Source organism: Manacus candei, unplaced genomic scaffold (genome assembly GCF_025592945.1).
Source record: "Manacus candei isolate 608988 ecotype Guabito, Panama unplaced genomic scaffold, ASM2559294v1 h1tg000003l, whole genome shotgun sequence".
NCBI lineage: Eukaryota > Metazoa > Chordata > Aves > Passeriformes > Pipridae > Manacus > Manacus candei.
The window spans coordinates 6,504,671-6,517,336 of NW_026138051.1; the positions used below are offsets into that span (position 1 = coordinate 6,504,671).

At 41.2% G+C, this 12,666-nt stretch overlaps 1 protein-coding gene across 1 annotated transcript in view; it reads right to left on the reverse strand.

Moving 5' to 3' along the window:
* The window catches only part of NXT2 (nuclear transport factor 2 like export factor 2), a 60,181-nt gene extending 47,546 nt beyond the window's left edge, over positions 1–12,635 (reverse strand). Inside the window, exons 1-4 of the mRNA XM_051787638.1 lie at positions 12,495–12,635; positions 10,497–10,579; positions 9,153–9,237; positions 8,870–9,043 (exon numbers count right to left, since the gene is read on the reverse strand). The gene's annotated coding sequence lies outside the window, so the exon portion shown is untranslated. The remainder of the gene's footprint in view (positions 1–8,869; positions 9,044–9,152; positions 9,238–10,496; positions 10,580–12,494) is intronic.
* Between the last annotated feature and the right edge of the window lie 31 nt (positions 12,636–12,666).

A 12,666-nucleotide genomic window follows, 5' to 3' on the forward strand; every position in this document is an offset into this window, starting at 1 on the left:
ACATTTACTTAATTCTTTTCATTTATTTTTTTTTAACAATTAAAAAATCTGTGAGCAACAAAGAAATCAGGCAGGGAAACTGTAATGATGACCATATTCTCTTACTGACTTATGCTGAAAAAAAAAAGAAAAGGTATCAAGCAATAACTCAAGTATATTTATATTACTTTAATACCATATCCTATTGTCAAACTTTGCATGTTGTTATGGAAATAATTCAAGACAAAAAGCTTGAAGCTAAATGTAATGCCACAGGCCATGGATCCAAATTTAAGCCTAACCACCGAATGACTCTGGGATCCAGCTCCAGCAGCAGAATGTTCCCTTCCCTCCCGAGCAGGCGGGACTGCAGGACTGACTCAGTGATAACGATCAAAGCCATCCAACCACGGACATCCTTTCTCGTAATGTGAATTTTTCTTACACATCGTCCTTTCAAGTACAGGCGAGGCCCAACTCTGCTTAATTTCTGAGATATTACATGATCCTTCCTCAAGAACAAAAGCATTTAAACTCACATCCTTTCTTAACGTTAAAGTGATTAACATGTTACCTCTTGCTAATTTTGTGACTCAAAGAACAAGATATTCAGCATTGCTCATTTCTGGAATTTTGTTAGATTTATGTACTTTTTCCACTAGTGCAGCAATTGCAACCTGTATGAAATGAGACACTAAATGAGACACCATTTCTATAAAAATCTTTTTCAATACCTATATATATATATTAATTACAGAGATGTAGTAGTATATGTGTAAGAAACCAAATTATTACCTCAAGCCCTATAATATACTCAGTGCTACCACTGATAATCTAATGACTAAATCTATTAATTTAGATATCCATAATTTATGTTTATAAGTTGTATATTAAGGGTTTTTTTCTGTTCCAGATTCTTGCTCCCTAGTGAAGATGCCCTGTGTATGGATATTGGGCATTCCTAATCAGACACACTGGCAGACCTGAACATGGTACACTGAGCTAAACCAACTTTGGAAAAAACAGTGCCCAGGATAACCAACACCTGGGCTGCTCAGTGTGGGGAAACACCAGGGTCACACACCTGGGCAGTTCTGGGATGACACTGAGGGTTTCTTAGCTCTGTGACAGCACAGAATTAATGTTTCTGAGTCAGAGCCAGACCGTGGCTATCAGGGATCAAAACTTCAGTCTGTCTGAACAGACATACTCAGACATTCTAGTACTGATTTCAAAATGGTTATAACATATTTTATAATCTTGAAATAAAAATACAAAGCCAAACACTACTCTTACACAAGAACAAATCAGGAGTAATTAATTATTTCCATATTTAATTTGCAGATTGTTGACTTCAGCTCTGCTTCTCCAGATTTCACCATTGAAAGAAATATCTGCTCCTGTAACCTGGAGGTGGCAGAAGCAACCACTCATCCATTTCAGAAGAGATTCTGGCTCAACTTGTACTAATATTTACCCATAAGATAGCAGCATAAAGATAGAGAACCATAAATTTTTAACACAAGGAGAATTGCTGAATAATGCAGGATTAATGTAACTGTTTAGTTTAGTTATCTATTTGATCTTAGAACATGAAGGACTAACTAAAGGTGGATAGAATATATTAAGAATAGCCAACTATTAAAGATTTCCCTTACCTCTGCCCTACACATTCTAATGCCACCAATTCCAGTTTTATTCTTTCAGTTCTAATCTTTCTACAAGACAAATGATTGCTTCCACCCTCTCTCTGTGGCATTCTTAATGGGTAAGAAAATATTTTTGCCTTCCTTCTTTCATTCTTTCTTTCCTCGTTTCCCCTTAACTTCTCAGATTCCACTTTGATAGTCTTCTAAAGATTTTAAACTACCCTGCATATCAGTGACACTTCGCTGTTAAATAGGGTTAACAAGGTCACTTTGACAGGGAGAAGTAATGTTTGTTTTGAAACCCAGTGCTCTGTTTAAATCTGTTTATTTCTGCACTAAGTCGAGGCACTTTGAGCTGTCAGGATGACTCAGAGCAAAGTTGCAAAGCCTCAGTTCTACAAAGAGATTAGTCACTTTGTTTTCTTGCACTGAGCTGCTCTGAGTCAGCTACAAATTGTTGCACATAGACTACCTGGGTACATCTTTAAATGGTGCAGGTAACTCCAGTGCAAAGTTCTGAAAGAAAAGCAGTCTCTGCATCTCTAAGTAAATAATTGACTAGGCCTACCTTCTCCAATATAGAACTGAGATGGAGAATTGAAGAAATTAGAACTGTATTGATTTACAATTTTTCCCTTAGTCAAGGAGAAACTTCAGGCTTAGCAGTCAGAGTTTAATAAACTCTAAGTATACTAAACAATCGGTTGAGCTCTGCTCTTAATTCATCACCTATGTCAGGGATTAAAGATTTAGATATCAAAAGGTTTAGTTTACTTTATTTTTTTTTCTAAATCTATACATGTAGACCATAAACTCAATAAATCCACTAACTCAAATTATCTCCCTAGACAGCAATACTATCCTGAGGCTTTTTGTAGAAAAAACCACGAGAAACACCACAGAAGAAACTGTAACATTTCTCTGAACCACTCAGCTGTATTAATGCTTTCACATGGCTCCACAGGCAAGAATGTAAAACTGATGTGAAGACTAAGAGAACTTTGGAGGAGGAGGATGACCCAATCCACCTGTGAGTTAGGAAAAATTAGAGTTACTTTAAGGACATTTTGAGTTATTTCCACCTGTGTGAGGCATATATTTGTCCCCCTCTCCTAACAGGTATGTTAGTTACCTTTCCATAGGCAGGATTTTTAAATCTTCTGAACACTATTCCTTTATAAACTGTCTGGAGATGAGAAATACATTGATATGAAAGAGAGTGATATAAATGCATACCTTGTACATTTTATCTTCAGGAGTTTTAGGATAGTTTTGGAGAAGTTTTTATTCAAAAAAATGAAATGGTACTTTATCACAAAATATATCAAATGCCTTTCTGAAAAAAAGAGAGGCAAGCCTGTTCTAATCTAGCATGAAATATAATTTAGAGATGCACTGTCCTTGTATTATTATTATTTATTTCTTATGTTGTAGTGATTATGCTAAGTGGTTATGCTAACTATGCTAAATACTAAGGTCATTATGCTGCATATTGTACAAATACACAGAAATAACACTGAACTGCCAACAGTACTAAGTAACAGAACGTTCTATTACTGAAAAGCACATTAGTAAGGGAAGTCCTGGAAGGCATTAAGTGATTGATTCTGCCCTGATACAACATATTTACATACTTTTCTCTCCCCTACTCTCACTCTCATCAAGCCACAGGTACAGGGGAAAATTATCTTATTCTCCCATATGCATCAGTACCAAGAAGCATTGAGTTAATCTATACTCATGTATTAAAAGTAAGTACAATATTAAAAAATTAATATAAACAATGCCACAACTACCTAAAAAGGCACTATAGAAAAAACTTCTCTTCCCAAAGCTCCATGAAACTGTGAATTATCCCATGGAAGTAAACTAACCCTTGTTCACCAGCCCCATTCTATGCCAGTCACAGAGACAGCCGAGATCAGGTTTATCAGTTTTACTTTCTTCACTATAAGGGTGCATCTTGCAAAATGATCGTTGGCTTCCAAAAAACACTGGCATATCATAATTCTTATAATTATGATAACTCTATTCTTAATTTTTTGTAAAAGTAGTGGAAAGTAAAGTTTGCTGAGCATAAAAAAATAACAAGAAAAATAGAACAACTGAGCATCAGGAGGTGGAGCAAACACTCAGCAACAATCTCCTGTCATTTCAATGTATTGCAACATGATTTTTCTCCTGGCTTTACTATAAATTACTTTCTTTTGTAAAAAGTTTTAGTTGTTGTGAAAACTACTTGTGAATCTGTGAAAGCTCTTTCTGAAAAACAAACGTAGGAGTAAGGATCATACAGAATGGAATTTCAAGCTACATACTTAAAATTAGATTGCACAACCTATATCTGTGTTGGTGAGCAGCTACTTACCCAAGCTGTCCTACAGGCTAAACTGAGCAAATTGATATTTCCTCATGCATTTCCTCCTGCATTGATAGGAGTATAATTTGTTCATTAAGTAAATGGTTTAGGTAAAATTTTCTGAAAATTTCACTGTAAAAGTTTAGATGTCTAACACTGAAACAACAAACAACCTATTTCAACATACACTATCCTATCTACTACAGATTCTTCTTCTTCATAAACCAGGAAAGAAAATAAATACTGTTCACTGCCAAGCTTCACACAGAATTACTGTTGCTACCAAATTAGGAATTCTAAATGCCTGATTCCTAATTGGCTACCAGAATCATTAACCTCTTTAGACATCAAGAACAATGAACCTTTGCATTGCTAGCAGATCTAATGCTAACAAATGACTACTTTAATCTCAGTTTTGTTTACAGGTAAATCACTGTTCATCAGCAAAATCTGCTGCCTGAATCTGTTAAAAGTCATTGCAGAGATTAATTAGCTGATTGGTTGATAATTTGATTATGCTATTTCTAAACTTAACAGAGGAAAAGTTTATTTTTGTTGGCTTGCATGTGAGTGCAACTCATCTGCTTGAAAAAAATGCATAAGAACTCAGATGTGTTTAATTATATTCTACTTGGTGATTATTGCTAAGTCTGCCTGGAATCAAACTTGAATGGCCCTTTGCAAGCCATGTACGTGTTGCTGGTGTCTTCTCTCACTGCAACAGATTTGCTTCCTATAGGATGAAAAGTGAGTGCCCGAGGAACAAACATTAGTTTCAGAGCTGAAAAGTGAATACAATGTCCCACCTACCTACATATGAGCAGAGAAACACTTAAAAATCCAGGCATCTGACAGTCACAGGGTTCTGTATGGAAGTAGTAAGGCATTCCTGCATTCTACTCTGTCATCACATTGCCCTTCCTGAAGGCTGTACTAAGGGCCCTAAATTAATGAGCAAACCTCGAAGAGACATTATTTCCTTCCATGAGCAAGTGGAGAAGTTGTGGGAATTGGGGTCGGAAGTAAACATAATCGTCATTCTGCTCCCTTCTGTGTCGGCACAGGGAGCTGGCTGGACATGAGGGAGGGAACGTACTCCATCTGGCAGGGGCTGATGGCACACTCCCCGCTTGTGCAATGTTACAGCTCAGGGGAAATATGATTCAGAGCCTGCCTCTGAGTCACGACTGCTCCCTGAGCTCCTCTGAACGGGCATGGCCACGTTTTGTCCCATCCTGGAAGCACAGCACAGATCCAGCTCACCCTGAGCTCTGAGGTGTGTCAGCAAGCACTGACTTTGTGAGGGGCACCAAAGCACTGGGCACTGCTTCCCTCTGCAATAATTAAACCAGACTAATATATATTAACGAAAAGGCAACCCCTCACTGCTAGTGACTTTAAACACTTGGTGTTGTCCAAGACGCCTGTGTCGTCCTGCCACACATTTAAGATAATTCCTTACAGACCGATAAGATATATCCACCGCATGTTTGGGAAGGCGAGACGCTGATTCCCTGGAGCTCACGGCATTCCCGCAGCCCAGGGCAGTCCCTGGAGCTCACGGCATTCCCATAGCCCGGGGCAGTCCCTGGAGCTCACTGGAGCGCGCCGTCCGTCCGTCCGTCCCCCCGAGTCCCGGGGCGCTCCCAGCGGGGCCGGCACAAAGCCACGTCCTCTGCACTCGCCAGAACGGAGGTGGCAACTCCGGACAGAGCTGCCCTAGGGCCACGCCGCCGCCCAGGTGCCAGAGCCTGTCCCTGGGAGCGGGTGGCAATTCCCTGTTTCTAGTAAGGGATCCCAGATGCTGGACTTCCTTACCTTCCAGCTGCTGACTGTCATCCCATTGTGCCAGCATTGGCGAAGCCAGGCAGCGAGCTGTTCACGTGGCTGGCAGTTGTAATCTTTCCGCATGTCTCAAAGCTCTGAAGAAGTCAGGGATCAGGTAGTCTCTACTTTCTGTCTGATTCCTCTCACTCCTTTCTCCCCCTTCTTTGCTGAAGGACTGGCTTCTTGATCAAATGTTTCCTCTTTTTCCTTCTCCCTTCACTGATTTTGGTCTGCATAGTTGTTTCACACACATAATCCTTGAAATCCAGCAGTAACCCAAGATATTAATCAAAGCTTCTACATTTCTAGATGACCTCAGAAAAACAACACTGACAGTCCTGTTTCTTGAGATACTCAACCCACATAACAGTTCATGTTATAATCCAGTCGACAAACTGAATGTTTATGCTACTCTGATTAGGAATATTTCAGAGCAAAGGTTTCAGCTTGTCCACAGCAAAGCATTTTTAAAAGGATCACAGAAAAGGCACAACAAAAATTTGATTTATCTTGTTTACTCCTTATTTCTCCCTTTGAGGCTACCTGCTAGCCTGAAATGTTCCCTCACTATTTATCTTCCTCCTCAAGCATGTGAAACACAAGAAGACACAATGCTGAGAACACAAAGTCCATACTACTTGGATTCCCAGGGTTTTACTTTATACTGACTTTAACTTGGTCCCATGGACTGTTTATTAGCACGTGGGGTGCACTATGGCTACGCCTGCATCAGCAAGAAATGCAGAACAGTGGAGCAAATCTGGAGGGCAAAGAGTTGGTGCTGAAAACTGAATGTTCACTCTATATGCATTTCAAAATTTACCTAAGAGGAGTTTTAGGCTAGTTCAATGAACAGATAACCCACCATCACGCTTGTGTACCACAGCTTTTGGTCTAATTTCATCTGAAGGGAATTCAGTTTGTGCTCTCCAAGATTGCTACAGGTTACAAACCAAAGTGGGTGAGTAGGGACAAGTGAAAATTAATTTCAAAAGTTAACTTCTAATTAAAATGAAAACATTTGACATGTAGACATGTCATGACTGTACTCCTGGAATGAATCTTTCGGTTTTGATTCATCAAACTTGTGCACAAAGCTGAAAGTACTCACTTATGAACTGTCTAGAGGGCACTTACTTTAACTTCCGCTATTAATTTTTTAAAGTCAAAGAATTACAGACATGCTGGCTAATCCATACATAACACCTTTTGATATATTTGATGTACTGCAAAGAAGGTAATAAGAAAGGTTTATTTGCACATAGCTTGGGAAAAAATGCTTTTCCTTTATGGAAACAGTCTTGTCTGCTCATTACCACGAATAGTTGAAAACTGATACTAATTATACCACTTTTTATTTCCTGTTATATAAGTGAGTGTCTTTAATTTCTGTTCCACTCTGCCATTCTCCAAAGACAATCTGTGAAATTAGTGAATAAGAGTCTGGTTGCTTTAGTAGTTTCCCTGTCTTAATGACCTGGACATAAAGCCAAAAACTGTGTATCGCAAAAGAAACATTAATGTTTCTTTCACTAGCACAGTTGCATAATACATCATGTAATCCCAAAGCTATATATCCCAAACAGCAACTATCCATTAATAGGAGAACAAACAGGCAGAATAATCTTACTATTCATTCATGATCCAGTGAGAAAACGTTGTGCAAATGTGAGTGCATGCCTTTGAAAAACAGCATTCTGTGGTTCTTTTCACTGCGTGGTGACACCATCCCCAATGACACAAAACAGTAAAGAAACCAAGTGTCTGAGTATTTTCTGTAGACAATTATGTGATAGGATTAGATAGATGGTGAAAGGAGTAAAATGGAACAAGTAAACAACCAGATCCTCATTATCAGAGAGGTGCTGAGCACCCACAGCTCCCTCTAAATTAAACTGGGAACTCTTTAATATGTCTGCCTTTAATCTTTGTGCCTGAAAATCTTAAATTCAAATCTATACATTTTCATAAGTGAACATCACCATAATTGCTGTGAAGATTCTGGTATCTTATTTCGACACAGCAAGGAAGGCCTGGATGAGAAATAAGAGCCCATGTAGCTTCTGCCTGGAAATGCTCATGTAGGGGACTCTTGGCACACAGTGGATTCTACACAGCTCTAGGATTGAAGGAAGCCCTCAGGCTGGCTTTGCAATGATTTTTATATAACCCTTGATACCAAAACGCATGAAGTTCTTAGTCATTAACAGATTTTCTCTCTAAAAACATTCTTTTGAGAAAGGGAGGAATTACTATTTCCATTTAATGACTAAGGGATCGAAACAAGATAGATGAAGAGATTTGCCCAAGGATGTAAGGCAGACCTGCTGCAAACTGAAGCAACAGCTTAAAATTCCTCATCTGAGCCTTAAACAGACGGTATTACTGTCCTCTGGATCTTGGCTAAGAAATGTCATAATAATTTCATTTTCCTATTCCACTGACATACAATGGATGGGGAAGTTTCCTTTTTTGCAGAATAACCTGGGATAACTGGTTAATTTAAAACCACTATTCTATTTGACTTTGTGAGCTACCTTTGCCTCTTGTAAAAACCACATATGACCACACTGTGAGAGCAAGACTGCAAAGAAGTTAATGAGAGCAGGTTACTTTGGAGATGTAAAGAGACTTCTAGGAGAAGAGTTTGGGCCATAAATATACAGTATGAAGAATTACATTAATTTATTTTGCATAAACATTTAGAAATACATGATTAGTGAAAATGTAACACATACAATTAAAAACTATGAACCTTACCTTGCACTCAACATTCTTTGGTTGCTAAATACTTCTGAGCTATTTTTATTCTGAATTTTTACAAAGTTAATTTCTCTTAGTAATATGGAGTTCCTTCTCTTTTATGAACATGTCACAAGTAAGACTGAGTTAGGATTGTATTTTGCCACTCAATAAAACTGATTTGTTTTCTGTCATTTATTGGGTAATTACTCCCATAGGTGCAACTGAGGATGGGCATAATATAGGCTGTTGTAACTAGGAGAAATGAGTAATAAATCATGGGATATCACATCCCAAACTTCTTATATCTTACCTGAGGTAATAATATCACTCTTTGTGGAATTTCACAGACACTTACAGGAACCTATTCCTTGTCCCTCAGTCCTTCAGCAGCAGATGACATATTTGTCCCTCCATTTGGCTCAACAATACAACTACCAATCGCTTAATTGCTTTATATTACAGACATTGTAGCCGCTTGTGGAAACTGTAATGAAAGAAATGGTTTCAAATTTCTGGCTTCTTACAGTGCCTGCCTCATGCAGACACTTGGTAGGGTAGAAAGAGCAAATACATGAAACACAAAGCAAACATACCTCCAGCTCCAAGAACTACAGGTTCTTCAAGTCTGGTGAAGATCAAGAGACATGAAGAGGGGACCTTGATTTCCCTGTACAGTTGCTGAAAGACAGTGCACTAACAGTCAAAGGAGGCATTTCAGACTTGGGTTATGTGGGGTTCTGTAAGTAAAACTGAAGAATATAAAGCTGATAATATATAATAGCAGGGCACTGACTTTACATGGTGAATTCTGGCTATGTGCCAGACCAGTGGCCAGAGAAATGGTGACATAGAAGCATACCAAAGTTTGTGAAAGTTACAATCATTTGTGAGGAAAAAGATAGTAAAATTAGATGCTATTCCATACCTAGACAATTATTTCAGTAATGGAAGGAAATAATACATGAGTTACAAAAATAAAAAATCACTACTTCAGAAAATCAGTAACTTTGACTCAATAACTGCACCAAAGACTCTAAACAATATTTATTTGGAAAGAAAACAAATTAGCTATTCTTCCTGTAATGAAAGTTGAGAAGGAGTATGCAAATTATAGACTAGCTTGCAGTTTCGGGAACTATTTTTTAATAGTCACATAGAAAAACATGAACAATTTAAGTTTTCAGGAAGTCTAAGCACTCCTTTCAAGCCAGGGAGTGCCCACTAGAAAAATCTGTTTCTATCAGCTCTGTCTTCACAGCTCCCCATGGGTCTGATCATGCACATCCACCACCCCAAAACTCTGCATGACTGAATTATGCATGTGTTGCTTTCCCAACTCCACAGTAAAAACATTGCAAGTGCAATGCAAGAGCAAAGGACTTTAAAAGAGACCAGAAAACAGTGATACATTTCTTCCGGCAGACACAGCTTATTCATAGTTACTGTCAAGCAAGCCCAGAGGATGATGACTAAAAAAAAAACATAAACAAAAAAGAGAACCCAAGCCCTTTCTTTCAAATGGTTTCCTTTCTTCCTCCCACATGTATCCTTCAGCAACCAGCCAGAATAAGCATGCAATGAACACAGTTCACCTTGCTCTATACATTAAAACCACTTTAAATTTTCATGTAAAAGTACAGAAGGAAACCTAAACAACATATGGAAATGCAGAAGCAGTCTCAGCCTCACCCAGCTGACGGACCAGGTAGAAAAGAATGAAAAATAAAAGGAATACATCTTTAAAAAACAGTTTAATTCTACAGGGGCTACCAACAATATAATGCAATATAATTGTAGAGCTAATGCATGACAACATTGCATGACAGAATCAATGTTAGTGGGGAGTTTAGTTGTGTATTTTTGTACCAACATGTCTTTAAAAACTAAATTTAATCTCAGTTTCCTAGAGTTTATAAACTTGTTTTGGAAATACTTACATTTCCGCAGTTGCAACTTATTCATTGTATTGCCATAACACTTTGGAGCTCTAATCATGGACAGGAACACACCATGTTAGATGCTGTAAAAACACAAAACAAAAAGAGTGCAGTTTTAACACATGGTGAGCAGGCAGTGAACAGATAGAGAAGTATGAAAAAATAATGAGGCATTAACAATCAATACAGCAAGTACAAGACTCGGCATGCCAGCTTCCAAATTGAGTTACTGGAGACTCCAAAAAATATCCTTTCCCATACCTGAGAGTCAGAATGAAAGAAAACATAGAGCTATTTATCCAAAAACAAAACAAGCGGGTGGTGTAAGTTGGTGTCAGGAATTGTTGAGAGTTGTCATCTCATAATGAATCATAGGTGAGGTAGCCAAAGAATGACCTTGAAAGCAAATCAAGAAAGTAAAGAGACGTGTGGTCAAAATTACTGGCTTGAGAAATGATCTTTGCAGTTGTGTTACGGGAAAAGGATTATTTTTACACTTGACATGACTGGTACACACAAACTCCTAACTCAAATGAAACGTACCTTTGGCAGGGTTATTAAGAGTGAGAAGGCACCAGGGACAGCATCAGCTGCCAACACCCTGCCCTGCCCTGTGGATTAAGTGCCCCACACAGCACGGGAACACGGCGTGGGTTCGGGGCGGTCATGAACTTGGACATTGTTCTCTGTGAGGACATCAGTGAGCTGGCAAGGGCAGGAATTAATTATGAGAGGAAGAAAGTGCTGGGGAGGTGGGCAAAGGGCTGGAAGTGGCTCCTGCCTTTGGAGTGGTGGGACAGCCACACACATGGTCTTAAGCTTTGCCAGGGGAGGTTTAGGTTGGATATTAGGAAGAAATTTTTTACAGAGAGAGTAATCAGACATTGGAATGGGCTGCCCGGGGAGGTGGTGAATTCACCGTCCCTGGAGGTTTTTAAGATGAGACTGGATGTGGCATGCAGTGCCATAGTCTAGTAAGCGTGGCGGTGATGGACCAAGGGTTGGACTTTATCGTGAAGGTCTTTCCCAACCCAGCTGATTCTGTGATTCTATGTGATAATGCCAGGTGCTGTATTTTAGCAATACAATTAAATTTAGATGGAGCACAGAAATTTTTATGGCACACAAGTGCCCACTGACTGGGAAACAGAAGGATTTTGCTCCTCGCTCATCATATTTTGATCTCATCATCATCGTCATCATATTTTGATCTAAAATCCAGGGATTGTGTCAGTGGCCTGCTCGGATCCCAAACGTGGAGGATCACACAGCAGCAACGGGAGCAACACGGGTTGCTCGCTGTGCCCAACCCAACTGCGACTGGTAGCGGGCAACCCTGAACCCGTGACAGCTCTGCAGTGACACAGCAGTGTATCTAAAAAATAAACAACCCACTGCACGTCAACAACACCGCCAGCGCAGGCGGGAGGGTGTGTGCGTGCCGTGAGGCCGCTGTGGGAGCTGTGAGCGTGCTGAGAGGAGCTGTGGGGGCTGTGAGGCGGCTGTGGGGGCCGTGAGAGCTGTGAGGGTCGTGAGGGCTGTGAGGAGCTGCGGGACCCCCGAGTGGGGATCCCCGGGCCGGACATGGCGGTCTGTGGAGGTCACGCGCTCCCGCCGTTGCACCCGGCCCCAACGGCCGCCCGCGCGCTGGCGGGTTGTTTACTTTCTCCGCGGCGCGCGCCCACTCCCCCCTCCTTCCCTCCCCGCCCGAGCCCCGCCCCCGCCCCGCGCGCCCTCCCCGCCGGCCAATAGGAGCCGCCCCCGCCCCGCGCGCGCAGGGGGGGCGGGCCCCGCCCAGGAGGAAATGGGAGAAGGGCAACGTCAGCCGGTATCGCTCGTCGGACGGGGCTGTGGCGCTGATTAGCCGCGCGAGCTGCTCATCTCCCCGAGGCCCCGCCTTCCGCTTTGCTCGTGCCGCCGACTCCACAGCGTTGCCCGGCCCCGCCTCCCCGCTCTGTGTGTGTGAGGCGCGGATTGGCTGCCGGAGCGGCCGCTCACCGCTCGGCCAATCACCGCCGGCCCCGCCTCTTCCCCAGTGCAGGAAACGCCCCGCGAGACCGCGGCCAGCCCGGAGTAGATCCCGCCTTCTATTGGTCTGCCGACCTGTCAATCCGCTCTGACCCCGCCTCCCCGGACAGAGCGCGGCGAAGCCCGCCCCCCACTCCCAACG